This window comes from Cryptomeria japonica, chromosome 10, assembly GCF_030272615.1.
Source record: "Cryptomeria japonica chromosome 10, Sugi_1.0, whole genome shotgun sequence".
NCBI lineage: Eukaryota > Viridiplantae > Streptophyta > Pinopsida > Cupressales > Cupressaceae > Cryptomeria > Cryptomeria japonica.
Genome location: NC_081414.1, coordinates 70688819 through 70704815, shown reverse-complemented (window position 1 = coordinate 70704815; position 15997 = coordinate 70688819).

Below are 15997 nucleotides of genomic sequence, written 5' to 3'. Positions count from 1 at the left end.
GACATCAAGAAATCAAAACATATGTTTAAAGGAACCTTTGTTAGTGTTGGAACCCTTGAAGAGGAAAATGAAGACAAAGACATTCTTGGTTGGTTATACAAAGATGAAGATAAAACTATAGCAACAGCAGCAAAAGGCAATATTCCCATAAAACAATATGGCAAAGGATATGAAATCATGCAAAAGATGGGATATGAAGGAAAAGGACCAATTGGTAAGCAACATCAAGGTATTTCAAAACCTATTTGTCCACACTCACAATCCACAGAAGATAAATCCGGTTTGGGATACCTGAAGTCTAATCAAAAGCAACACAATACTCAACAACAAAAATGGAGAAAGAAATCAGTTTCTAAAGGAGACAATTGGCAAGAAAAGCTACATCAAGCGGCAAAATAGTAGCCAATAAGCAAAAGAAGCAAGAAGATCATGAAAAGAAAGAAGAAGAGACTACTGTCAAAGGTGAAGAAAAATCTTGTCAACAAGTTCTGAAAATACAAACAAAGGCAAAATCTGAACAAGATATTCTAGAGGCAGTAAAAATAGAAATGACAGAAATCAAGGAACTTTTTGCACCACATGACATTCCAGTATGGTATAGTTGAGTAATCTTAGATCAGAATTCAGAAACAGATTCCAATAAGTATGAATGGGGACCAGATGCCTTATCTACTACATCAAGTAAAGAACATAATGAAGATCAAGCAGCTATTACAAAATAAGACTTGTCTATTAGAGAACAAAATATAAAATTAGAAAGAAGACAAGAGAAACTTAGAATTCAGAGAAAAGAGGTGTATGCAAAAAGAAAAGCAAATGACAAAAACAATGACACAATGCCACAAGAAGTGCAAACAAGGATCAGATATGCAAGAACCATAGAAGAAATAAGAGATAGTCAAGTTGGATTAACTATTAGTCCAGAAGAAGCTGAGTTTGAAAGGAGACAAAATCTATTAAAAGAATCCTCTTTATCATGTACACAAGTCTATCAACTCCAAAATGCAAATGAAGTCAATCAAGAAGAAAATTGTAGTACCAAAGACGTGTGTGTTGATATAATCCATTCATTTAAGGGACAAACGTCAATTGAAGAACCACTTGAGTGTGAACTACAAAATGCTAATATTAATCTTGTCGAGACTAATTCATAAATGCTTGAGAAAGACAATCCTCAAAAATATCTAATCTATGATAATACCTATTCTATGCTAAATTATGATCATTATGTCATGAATATTGAAACACCTAATGATGACAGTGATTATGATTTACCCCTTCTTCATCCTAAACTAATTGATTGGGGTAATTTAGACAACCCCGAACTAAATGTCTTTTCCAATGATCATGACTTAGCTGTGTACCTTAACGCTATTGAACCCATCCCACCTAAGATATCTTCTACTACATACAAGTAAAGTTTTTCATAGTCAGGAGAATGCCAAACTTTTCAATCACAAAAGTGAAATAAAACAAGGAAAGAGACCTATTGTTGAAAACCATTTCATGGCAACATTAGATCAATCAAAAGAGAAAATAAAGGGTGTATTTGATGATGAAAACCTCCTTGAGGCGTCAAAAGATGGAAAGTTTGACATTTTTCCTGCATATTTTCAAGAAAGATCTGCTATCCTGATAGAACCAATAGAAGTGGTAAACATTGATACATCAAAGGATCCTAAAATACTTCATTTTGCTGCCTCATTATCAGAAAAAGAGAGGAAATAATACATGGAATTCTTTAAGCAACGACAAATAAATTTTGCTTGGTCTTATGCAGATATGCCAGGGCTTAACCCAGATCTTATCATGCATCATCTTAATGTGGATTTAAAAGCAAAACCTGTTAAGCAGAAGCTAAGAAAGATGCACCCACATATTGCTCTCCTTGTAAAAACTGAGCTCAAGAAACTATTGGAAGTGGGTTTCATAAGACCAGTTGCTTATCCAGAATGGGTTTCAAGTATTGTACCAGTATCAAAACTAGATAAGAGCATAAGAATCTGCACAGATTTCAGAGATCTGAATAAAGCATGTCCAAAATATGATTTCCCGCTACCAAACATTGATATCATAGTAGACTTGTCAACAGGGCATGAGATGTTTTCATTAATGGATGGCTTCTCAGGATATAATCAAATAAGAATCGCACCTAAAGATCAAGAGAAGACAACTTTCACCTGTGCATGGGGAACATACTACTGGAATGTTATGCCATTTGGGCTTAAGAATGCAGGAGCGACATATCAAAGAGCTATGACGACAATTTCTCATGACATGATGCATACATTCATGGAAGATTATGTCGATGACATACTCGCAAAATCTCACACAAGAAAATAACATTTGAACATTCTAAGCAAGATTTTTGACAGGCTGGAAAGATATCGATTAAGATTAAATCCAAAGAAATATGCATTTGAGGTAACCTCTGGAAATCTCTTTGGGTACATTATATCAGCTCGTGGAATTGAAGTCAATCCTGGAAAGTTAAAGCTATCATGGAGATGGAATCACCTAAGAACATAAGTCAATTGCAATCTTTACAAGGAAGGTTGCAATCAATCAGAAGATTTATGTCCCAATTGGCCAATAGATGTCTTCCCTTTACCCATCTTCTACATAAAAATATTCCATTTAAATGGGATCTAACATGTGAAGAAGCTTTCTTGAAAATAAAAGAATATCTTATGAGTCCTCCAGTACTGATAGCACCAACCAAAGTGAAACCTTTGTTACTCTATGTCTCAGCAACAAGCGTATCATTAGGCGCTCTCCTAGCTCAGCATGATGATGAAGGAAAAGAAAGAGCAGTTTATTATATCAGTAGAACACTTGTTGGATATGAGTTAAATTATTCATCAATTGAAAAGATATGTCTAGCAATTGTATTTGCAACTCAGAAGCTACGACATTATATGTTGAGTCATTCTATAAAACTAATAGCAAAGATAGATCCTCTCAAATATTTATTAAGCAAGTCAACATTAACAGGGAGACTAGCCAAATGGGTTATGATACTGAGTGAATTCGACATAGAATATGTTGACCGGAAAGCCATCAAAGGACAAGTCATTGCTGATCAATTAGCTGATGCACCTCTACAAAATGACATGCCTTTGCACATCGAATTTCCTGATGCAGATATCTTGACAATAAGTACAAACTTTTGGGAATTGTACTTTGATGGTTCTTATACTCAATATGGATCAGGTGCAGGAATCTTTTTCATCACACCTCAAGGACATACAATTCCGAAATCATATAGACTAAGATTTCCATGCACCAATAATATTGCAGAGTATGAAGCATTGGCTATAGGGCTCAAAATGGCCATTGAATGGAATGTCAAAGAACTACATGTCTATGGTGATTCACAACTTGTCATTTATCAAATAAATAATGAATATCAAACAAAGGATGATAAGCTTATGTCGTACAAACAGCTAGTGGAAGAATTTAAAGGACATTTTAAAGAAATCACATTCACCCAGATTCCCAGAAATGAAAATAAAGCAGCAGATGCAATGGCTACAATAGCATCTCTCTTACAAAATAAAGAGAATAAACAACGTTACGAGTTTCTTGTGGAAGATATCTTAACCCCTACCATTCAATCCCAGCATACCTATCGAATTTGTCATATATCAGGAACCAGTCAATCCTTATACAGTCAAACCTACCAATATTTAAAAGATCATATCCTTCCTTTGGAATTATCTCGTAATCAACAAAGAAATTTTATCCGTCAGTCCTCTCGCTATACCATTATTGTTGATATCCTATATAGGCATGGTCTAGATGGTACATTGTTGAGATGTCTTGAAAAAGATGAATCTGAGAGAGTTCTTAATGACATTCATGCGGGTATTTGTGGTACACACTCAAGTGGTTTAACATTGGCTAAGAAACTTATTCATATGGGTTACTTTTGGCCTACTATGGAAAGAGACTCATTCACCTATGCTAAAAAGTGTAAACAATGTCAAATTCATGGAAATCTAATTCATGCACCAACACAAGAGTTATATCCTATGACAAGATCATGGCCATTTTCACAGTGGAGCCTGGATTTGGTAGGAAAGATCAATCCCTCATCCTCTAACGGCCATAAATTCATTCTAGTTGCTACTGAATATTTTACTAAGTGGATTGAAGCAGTGCCTTTAACAATAGTGATAGGAAAACAAATATCATCATTCATCTTGAATTACACAATTTGTCGCTATGGAGTTCCTATGACCATTATCACTGATAATGGAAGACCATTCAAAAATCAAGATGTGAAAGAGTTATGTGAATAGTTTCATATCCAACATAGATTCTCTACTCCATATTATCCACAAGGTAATGGTCAAGTTGAGGCATCAAACAAAACTATTTTAAAAATCTTGAAGAAAATAGTCAATGAAACTGGAAAAGACTGGCACATTCAACTAAATCCTACTCTTTGGGCATATCAAACTAGTGTCTGCACTCCAACAGGGGCAAATCCATATTGTTTGGTCTATGGATCAGAAGCTATATTACCTATAGAAATAGAGATACCTTCTCTATGAGTATCCTTGCATGGTCTTATACCAGAAGAAGAACAAAGAGTCTCTCAACTCCAGGAACTAGAACTAATTCAGGAACGTTGCCAAAATGCAACAGACCATTTGAATGTATACCAATAAAGAATGCCAAGAAGCTATAACCATAGAGTCAAGCCGCGCACTTTCCAAATTGGAGACATAGTTCTAAGGGAGAATCCGAGAAAAGAAGGTAAATTTGAACCAAATTGGCTAGGACCTTTTGTCATAGTAGCAACATATGGATCGGGAGCATACAAGTTATCTACCCCTGAAGGTGATTGGTTTGATGAACCTATCAATTCTATCCATCTCAAGAAATTCTATGCTTGAGATATAAAGTCTTGAAGAAATTAGTAAAAATCAGAAAAGCAAAAAAGCCCTAAAAAGTATAAAACAAAAAAAATGCAATAAATTTAGATGGTGAAAAACTGGTAAATAGGTATTATCTAAAAAGTGAGTTCTTCCATCCATGAGATCACTTTGCACACCTATCCGCTCCATCCTATCACACCTATCGCTTCCATCTATCTTAGCTTATCCATTCCATCTTTCGCATCCATTGCTCTGCACCATTAAAAAAAATATAAAATATGCAGCTTACCAACAGTTATTAATCTTTGACATACTTGTCGTAGTCACTGTCTTAGATCTTATCAGAATCAATCATATCTGCATTTGTGTCCCGCCATGGTTTGGATCTTGATCAATTCATACATCCATAATAATTTTTGTTTCCGTTGGGGGCAAAATCCTAATTCCTTTTGCTAAGGTGATCTTTTGAATCTTTAAAATCCAAAAACATTCGAAAAACTTAGAAAATCCAAAAACATCTAGGGTTTTGAAACAGATAACAAGCAAAAAAGCAACAAATCAATCAAGGCATCTCATCAACATCTGAATCGTTAAACTTAGAAAATGAAGAATCAACCCGCAAGCTATAAAGGATTATCAAAGATCATTCATCAAGATGATTATATTAGTTAATGACCATAAGAACATGTGAATGACATACAAGATTCAATGTTTATATCTTGATTTTTACTAATCATGTACTCTATGCGACTCAAGGATGTCCATGACTAGAGGAGCTATGATGGGGCATGATTATTTTCTTTGATTATTGTCTATGGTTTATCTCTTACTATGGTATGAACTTGTCTTAGGATATGATCGGCAAAAGATCAAGGAGGACGTTCCAAGTCATGCATGAAAGGAGATACTCATTGTGTGTTCTGCAAGCAATACTCAGGTCAACTTGATTCATTATATCAATTTGCTTGTATTAACTTGCTATATCAAAATCCATGTAAGAAATACTCAGGTCATCTTGAATCATTATGTCAAGTTGCTTGTATTTTCTTACAACATTTTAAAGCTCAATGATGAAATCAAGCACTGTTACAAGATAGCATATGAAGAATGGCAGTATAAATTTTAGTTAGATCATTTCATTAGCTCATTATTCATTTGCATTATAAGCATTCATTTGTCAGCTGCATTATAAGCATATCATTTCATTAGCAGATCAACGGTCATAAATAAAGATTGAGTATACTTGGACAAATAAAAACAAATTGCATTTAATCGTTGTAGGTGCATTCATTTTTAATCATTATTCATTTCATTTTAGCTACATTTTATCATTATATTAAGTGCATTTCATTAACCATATAGTGTATCATTATTATTTGCATTATCATTCCATTTATCATTTAGTTGCATGCATAAAAAATTCAAAAGAAACATTTCATATAGATCATTTGTATGTACATCATCATAAACATTAATCAATCATTCATTTGCGTTTTCATATAGATCATTTGCATTAACATCAGTTAAGTAATAAATTTCATTTGCATCCAAAATCATCAAAATCAAAGCAAAAACATTTATCATTACATCATATAAGTCATTATCATCATATCATTATCCATCATCTCGTTGCATCCATCTAATCCAAGCATCTAAGCATCCATAAAATCAAATCATATAAGCATATAGAACATCATCAAATAAAGTAACATGCATAATAAAAGCATCATCATATAGAGTCCATGTCTGCATATAGATCATCATAAAACAATAAAAGTCCAAGTATACAATGATATCAAATAAACAATACAAATGCTCCAAATCAAGTCACGACTGTCCTGTACCACTACCACCTGAATTAGTCTGTCTCTATGGCTGTGGGCAAGAAGATCCTCTAGATGCCTATCCACCATGCTCACCATGCCTCTAAGGAGGTCCTATGACCCCACCACTGCTAGTGTCCATCAACACGGTGGTCTGATAACTACCTGCTCTCTGGCTCTCTGCAACTGCCTCCTCATATCGTCGTCGCCAGTAGGAAGTCTCCTTCCCGACATGAAATAATGCTCTAACAGTGTCCGCTGAGAGAGTACCTGATCCAACCTACTGAATATGATCTAGAAGACCCTGAATATCCTGCTGTCTCCTAACAGTTGTGTCTCTCTCAGTCATAAGAGTCTGTATCTGTGTTGGAAGCTGATCAATCTATGCTCTCAGACTATCAATAGTATCATGCCCTGGCACATCATGCTCTGATATAATTACATCTGGCATATCCTGCATTGGTGCAACCTGCTCTGGTAGATCCTGTTGTGGTGCATGAATCCCAATTCCCTCACCACCAACCTATCCAACTGCTGGAACCTCAGTTCGAGTAACTCTCTGAACCCGTCGTCTAATCAGGGGAATATGATCCTTAGGATCCTCATCATCACCACCATGAGCTGCAATAACTCTAGGATTTGGCTGAATCAGTCCAAAATCAATACCTCTCCCACAACCCCCATCCAATCCAGTCACCCTACCCCCTCTCAATGGTAATCCTCTAGGTGATATCACCCCTACCTTGCCAGTATCCCTCCCAATCCGTCCACCATATCTCCCACCCATAGGACGAGGTCTATCAATCCTGCCAGCCGGTCCAAATGGTCCTCCATGGACTCTCAATCGACGTCCTCTCCATCCAGGTCCACCACCACCTCCATCCCCACCATCATCTCCGCCTCTCCTAGCCTTATGTGCAGCTCTAAGCTCTCGTCTACGTCTTTGTCTCCTGCTAACAGGATCATCTGAATCATCATCGTCATCTCCTGAGCTAAGAGGAGGATCTATTGGATTTGTAATCTGAGGAAATGGATGAGCTAATAAATACTGAGCATACTCTGCAGTAACCCTAGGATCAAGAATGTGTAATCTCATATCGTAAGCCACTCTCGGAGTAGCAACAAACTCTGCACGAGCAATCTCAAATGACAAAGATGGTCCCTAGTCTCGCCTATCTCCGTATTGCCGAGCATAAATTGTCACACCAGTAGGCATAGGCTGAATGATACCAAATTGTCTCAAAATTCGACCAATCAACTGTCACTCAACAATGAAGGGTGTACGACCAATGAGATATCTACTTTGCATGATAAATGGTAATGTCTGTGCATCATCCATCGCTCACAATCAACATATGGTCTCCAAATAATACTATCTAAAGAATCAAGAACCCAACGCCAATACTCCATCTTACCCAGCTTGGGCTGAGTAACGATACCTACATAAAAATAAACATATGGTTGCCTCTCTCCACGAACTCTGTGATGGATAGGCCGAGTAATAGCAATGTGCTCCTAGCACCAGATTTGTAATAAAGTACATCCTATCGATAAACTAGCACTCTCATCATACACAACCTGGTGTAGATCATGATATAAATGTGCTAGCATACAAACACCCCAAGCATATCGTGTACGATGCTGCATCATACTCAGTAGAACCTCACCCCATCCAACCGATAAACCTCGAGATCTACTATCAAGATATATAAATCCACCAATCAAACCAGCAAGAATAACAGGAAGAGTCTCATAGTACATCACCATGTCTACCCATCAGATCTCTCCTCTACTGATGCTCTCATCAGCAAAAATGACTTTGCAAGCCTTGGTTCCAACGCGATCCTAATAATCGTACTACACTAGCTCCCTAGTCACCTGTTACCATGCCATTTATTCCTCATGGCAAGAGTGGGTCATCTTTTCATTTTTATGTTGGAGTCCTAGTTCATGCTATATTACCTTGGTTCAAGTCCTTAATGCATCCTCAAATCCTTTTTCTAGTCATTTAAGTCAGGTTCAGACAATTGATTGAACTCCTTGAACACGTCGAACCATTTTGAATTGGGTTCAACAGGTTCATTTAGGTTCAATAGGTTCCAAGGTGTTTAGAAAAAGTTTTTTTGTACTAGCATTTTCTCTAAGTGTTTTGCAGCGGCTCTTCCAAAAAGTTTTTCCTGTTCGGTGATATAACATCTGTGTTGAACTTATTGAACTGAGTTCAAAGGGTTCAAATATGTTCAACGTGTTCAACACAGCAAGTGGTCAACAGTTTGACGCGGCGTACATCTTGAACTACTTGAACACTCAAGAAATAGGTTCAAGATGTTCATCTGGGTTCAATGTTGGTGGGTCCCGTGGTTTCTAATGTTTTGGGAAGTGCATTCATTGCTAAATACGGAGAGGGAGAACCATATCTTAAAGTGATGTCATTCTTTAGTTTTTTTTTTCGAAGTAAGTGAACGTTTTGGGAACTGGCAGTTTCTAAAAGCACGCCGCCATGCATTCAATGCATGCATGCGAAGGTCTAATCTATCAACTTGCCGTGTCCAGATTGAAATTGTGAAATCATTGCATTTAATGTCTCTGTATCATTACCTTTCTCAATAAGGTATGAAAATCATTTGCGTTCTGCATTTGTTACTTGTTGTTGGACTTTTGTTTATGTTATCCCTAGATAGGAGTCTTTCTTGTTGCTAGCCGTCGTCCGATTAGACAACTGTGAAGGTGAGTTTTTCCTTATTTTCTCCAGTGTTTTCCCTTGCATTTTCTCTCATACAGAAGGTTTCACTGCAATCAATTTGGTTTCTTGTTTTGAAGTTATGAGGTCCACTCTGCATTTGTTTGGAAACGTCTTTAGCTTGGCATCCACAGAAGCCATAGTTAGTGATACTGACCTGAAAGGAGAGAACCTTGAAGATTTGAAAGAAAGGGTGCTCAAGGGTATTGATAAATCTTTTTGTATAGAGATTTTGAGTAGTGGACTTTTAGAAGCCGCAACCTTTCCTTCAGTAATTCCTTGTCCAGAGTTGGTTCGGGAGTGTATTGCTAGATATGACCCTGTATCTGAAACTATCAAGAGAGATAATGGTGAAATCCTTCTTGCCATTGACCGTGAGGTGATTGCTTCAGTTTTCAAGATACCAGATTACCAGTTTTCTAATTTCTCTCCTGCCCAGTCAATCAATGAGTTCAATGCAGATAGAGCCGGACACCGAAATAATGTGGTGAAATTCTGGTTGAAGGTCCCTCAGAGAGGTGGTTCTAGGTTACCTAAAAATCCTAACAAGAACCACATGTTGTCACATATCCATGATGTGATGCTTCTATTGCATCGAGCCAGAGGTTCTGTCGAAGCTTATAGCTTTGATGATTGGATATATTGCTATGTGCAATTAGTTCTGGAAGGAAAACAATATTTGGATTGGGCAGAGTTAATTGTTGATTCAATGAGAGAGCAGTTGAGTCTAGCCAAGCAGTTTCAACAAAACTTCTTCATGTCCTCATATCTCTTGTATTGTCTAGCTTGTGTTAAAGAGTTAACAGGTATACCAAAGCAGCCCACTGAGGAAGATGTTCCGGTGTATGAGTTCTATCCTATGCTGCAAAAAGACAATGCCCTACAAGATTTCAGAAGGATACACAATGCATTCCTAGGTGATATGTGTCATGAATTGAAGGGTACAAAGGCTAAACGGATTTCAGATGATGCACAGACCTTGATTAAGAAGTTTGGCAGTTTTTACATCCAGTTCCCACGCTTTTGCTATATACGAGTAGGAGGCTTTGAAGAGGAACCCTTCAAGCTCCCCCACTTCTGTTCTGATTGTTTTGTTCTAGCATAAGTATGCAGGCAACTGACCTCTGTGATCAAGAAGGCACAGCCTAAGGACAAGTGGGAAGGTCATTTTCTAATACAATTGGGAGTGTTGTCTTATAATTCAATGTCTGATGCACTAAGTATAGGAGTAGACCTTAGGAATTTTAATTTTTCTTTGTATTCTGAAAGGAAGGGGTTTGACAATAAGGGATTTTCTCGGAGCCTTGGCTTAATGCCTTATCTTCCCACACCATAGTTAGAAGACTTCTGGGAAAACTGTACAGATGAACTTGAAGTTTTCAAAAGGGAAAACATGAGATTGGTGCTAGAACCGGTTGTCTCTTTGCAAATAAAGTTAGATGTTAAAGGGCTCGAAGAGGATTATCTTGAATTGTTTGAACCAGGATATTTAGCCCATGCAGAGACTGAAATGCCCCCAATTAATTGGGATGAGGAGGAAAATGATGACATACAATTGAGGACTGAACGAGTTCTGGAAAGAACTATGGCATGGGTGGCTAAAAAGAAAGCAATAAAGCCAGGTGCCAAGTCCCTTTCTGCACAAAATATATCTTCACCAAAACGTCCTTCTACCAGTGCTCCTATTCATGTAGGTAAGGAAATCAAGTCGGCTCAGCCTAGACACAGGTCTAGCCCAACTCTGGATTTCAGTACCCCTCAGCATACTCGATCACGTAGTGTCACCCAGAGGAAGATGGACCAGGTCAAGGATATGGGAGTAAAAGATGTCATGCTTGAGGCTCAGATTTTTGAAATTGAAGATTTGGATGGTGAAGTTGCTTGTGCTCTAGACTCCCAAACAGTGACTATGGCAATGACGCCACCACCAAAAATGATTGAAGGAACTACTCATTTCGCTGCGACCCCTAAATGGTTAACAACCTCAGTGAACAAGAAAAGGAGCTTTCTCCCTGTGACCATTCTGATTCAGGAAATGGTTGCTAAGTACTCCGAGAAGAATCCAAAGCCGAAAAGGTTCAAGACCACTGCTCACCTAAATAATGACAAAGAAACTGGAAAATGGATGGCCGAAATTGCCTCATACAAGCCGAAAGATGAAAATAGAGAGGTTGGTTCTGAAGATTTTGAAATCACAAAAGTAGAGTTGGGAAAGATGAGCAAAGATACAGATAACCATTTTTTCCAAGTGTCAGCAAGAAAATACTTACCCTGTCAGAGAAGGATGGACGGGAGAAAAGAGAACTTAAAAGACACATAAGTGTTTTGGCTCAGTTCATCGAAAGTATCGGTTGCTTTGGAGCAATTCCAATATCCCATGCCACTGAGAATTTCGACCCAACTTCTCTGGAAAACAAGAAGTTGATGAACGAAGTTCAACGGGCTAAGAGCATCGCTGAAGTGGTTGAGAAGTGGATTGAACAAATAATCAAAGACGGTGAAAAGTACATAACCGACTCCCAGAAATTGTGTGATGAAGTACAGAGCTTGATTTCTGAAATCCAAAACCAACTTGTACCATGGGAGAAAGAAGAGCACAAATGGCAAAATGTCCTGCCTCTATTTGCCAAAATCGAAGAATATGAAAGTACCAGGTTTCTGACAGAACATTCAATTAAGTTGGTGGTCGATGAATGTCAACTTTTTGTGTTGAAGAAAACTATCATGTGGTGAGTGCTCACCTTTCAATCGGTGATTACGGATGCAAGAACCTCTGTCTATGAACTCCAGGATTTGCAAAGCAGTATAGTCAAGGATAATAAAGTGGTTAATCCCGATCATGACTGGGAGTTAGGAATCTATGGGTCAAGCACACAGGAAGCAATCAAATCTTTCCGGTTGAACATGGAGAAGATCAGAGTCAAGAGTAGCTTCATGCCGGAGGATATAACCAAGGTGGCTAGGATCGAATCTATGGTTTTCATTGGGAACGATCAACTGCCGAAACACTCAGAGAAGATGGTGCAACATAAGTGGAATAAAGAGGTGGCAAAGGCGAAACTCAATGCAATGAAAGTCCCGAGCCAATCCATGGTTCAAGAACTCACAGTTGCTCATGATGCCCGCGAAGACGGAGAAGATGATAATGATGGAATATGACATAATGCATTCACTTAGGGCTAGTTTTCTTTATTTTTAAAACATTTCTTATGGTTATACAGAAACTTTGGGGTCCCAAAATACTCTTTGTTGGTTTTATAACTGTTTTATCGGGGAGTGGTCGAGTTTTCAGGGAGACCTCCCCCGTTTAGACTATAAATTAAGTAAAACAGATGGTAGAAGGGTTAGATTTTAGTAACTAATTTTGTGAACTTAGACTGAAGTTTTTGTTTTGGTATTTTTTGTTCTTAACCAAAGGAAGAATCAGATGATTGGGATCTGTTTTGGAAAAAGATTGGCAGATGTATTTTTGTGCCTTTGTTGCATAAGGATATATATATGAAATCTGATCATATTGTTTTGGGGGAGAAGAAAGATCTGTGTATTTTGAATCCGAATAGATAACATCTCTTTGCATGTGTTCATCTGATCAAGTAACAGTAATTGATCGTTTCATTGCAGTATTTCATTATTCCTTTGATGTTCTTTCCTTTGAATGTGTTGTTTACTCTAGAAAAGATTCATGATTGAGGTCAGATTTATTTTCCTTGAATCTGTTCATCTTTTATTAGTTTAGGTGGAAGAAGTATATTGAACTTTGTTTCATTTGTTGTAGTTACATGCTTTGAAAATTAAGGAAAAAGCTTTCATTATTTTATGAGACATGAGAAAAAGTTGCAGCCTTTCATCCAAGAATGAAATAGGTGGCCTTACACGCTTTCTGGTTAAAAGCTTTCATTCAGATATAAATAAAAATAAAACACATTTCATGAAAAACCAAGATAGGGAGCTGTACCTATGCAAAAATTCAGAGGGAAGTGATTAGAATAACACTTACCCAACTGTTCAGTGAATCATTTGTTCTTAGAATAAGGTAACAGAGTTTAAGATTAACCATTTAAAAACAAAGAGCAAATTTGTTCACTAACATCACCGGGATATGCAGAATCCTGTAGACATCCTCTAGGGTAACACTAATCTCACCCATCGATAGGTGGAAAGTGTTATGCTCACTATGCCATCTCTCGGCTAATGCAGTCAACAAACCTCTATTATGCGTAATCTCTGGCATAAACAATAAATGACGTAAACCATAGGCATCTGTGTGTCTAATCTCATCTTGGGACAACTCTGGAACTAAATGACATATGGCCGGTAATTTCTCCCGACACTGGAAAACATCAAGTTTCTCCCGTTTTTCCAGAGAAACCAATCAATCAAATCAAACTGACTCAATCATCAAATCTACTCAATCAAGCTAATCAAAGCTATCAACCAATCAATCAAATCAAACTGACTGAATCATCAAATCTACTCAATCAATCTAATCAAAGCTATCAACCAATCAATCAAATCAAACTGACTCAATCAATCAAATCAAGCTATCGACCAATCAAATCAATCAATCAAATCAAATTGAAGCAACTTAAGCTATCAAATCATTTTAAACCTATCAACCATGGTTTATTATCAATCACTGAGTTTGATTAAAAACTCTGCTAAGCTCTTGCATCAGAAATTAAATCGGTTTCTTAGAGCTACTCAATCAAGCTAAACAAAGCTAATCAATCATCAAATCTATCAATCAAGCTAATCACAGCTACTCAATAATCCAATTTATCACTCAAGCTAATCAGAGCTACTTTATTAATCAAGCTACTCAAAGATACTCGATCGAGCAATCAAAACTATCTATCAATCATGCAATCACTCAATCAAGACTCTATTTCATCCACATTGTGTATTACACATGTTAAATCTAATCATCAAAAGTGATTTTAAACCTTCGCACTTATAAAAAATACCAACTTTGAACAAAAGTGCTATCCTATCAAGCATATGCGCTAAACAATGATGCATATGCGCTATTATAAACAAAAGCGCTATCTTTTGAAGCATATGCGCTAAACAACAATGCATATGCGCTATTCTATGCAAAAGCGCTACCATTTCATGCATTTGCGCTAACAAATCAAACAAACGCGCTAAAACACACAAAAGCACTAACAATCTATGCATTTGTGCTAACATACAAAGCAAAAGCGCTAAATCAAGTATTTGTGCTAACCAAAATTGCATATGTGTTAAACTAAATTGCAAATGCGCTAATCTAAAAATTGAAAAAATCAAAATTTTCAAAAATTCAAAAAAGAGCACCTAAAACATGAAATTTTGAACGAAAACTTGAAAACAAAGCTCGGGATAAGATACATACCGGATACCCATACTCGGCTGGCCACTGATATCGCTGAACTTGCTCGAATCGATGACACTCCATTGGAATCACCATTTTGGCCACCTCAACAATAATATTCTCTCCAAAAGCTGACAAGGATAACAATGAAGTTAAAATTAGCCTTGGTTAATTTTATATTTACTATTTCAAGAGTAATTAATTTCAACAATGGGGCAATTTAATTTGTTTTTTACAAATGAATTTAATTGACTAAATTTCTTATCACATTATCACGAGATTAATCATTCACACTAAAATTTTTGACAATTTCATGATCAATCTCCTGAGGGGGCACACAATCTGGATTTTCAATTTCTATCAAGCATTATCGAGACTTGATTTAATCTTTGAAACAATGTTGTCTCGACATCATTTCAAAGAGGGGCAAAATGTATACACCTAAAAATTGGCTATGAGCAATTCAATAAATATTTAATATTTATTCTTCTATTAAATAGTTAATTCGAAAAGATTAATTAATTTAATTCATTTTCATATCTTTCTATTAATTAATATTTTATTAATTAATTAATTTATCCTATTCTTCTAATTTAATTAAATATCTAATATTTAATTATTCCTTCTAACCAAGTTAATTAAATATCTAATATTTAATTATCTCTTCCAATCAATTAAATATCCAATATTTAATGGTTATTCTCCTATCCTATAGTCTCGACTATTAAATGATTTCCTAAATTATTTAATCCCTTTATCCAACTCACCCTTCATCTCCATCTTCCCTTTGCCAACTCATCAAACATGTGGCTAAGGAAATTAATATTCCTTAAATATTAATTCATCATTTATCTCCAACTTCCAAACTTAATGAAAATTGTGTGCGTACACACATTTCATAACCATTTCCTATATTCTCTCCAACACCCTCTACATCTTAGGAAGGACTTGAGTCCACTTGTCCTACCATGCCTAAATTTCCTCCAACCATCCCTAGATTCTCTTAGTCAGCAACCCAGTCAAGGTGAGATGAGTGACACTTGTCTTCTCCTTCCCCCTTTCTCTCAACCTTCACCTTTGCTCACAACCATTCAAATTCGCAGATCTGATCATGACCGTTGATCTGAGCCACATCATCTTATCCTCTCAAGGTCTATAAAATCAAGAGCTTCAATTGAGAGAGAGTTAGACTTCA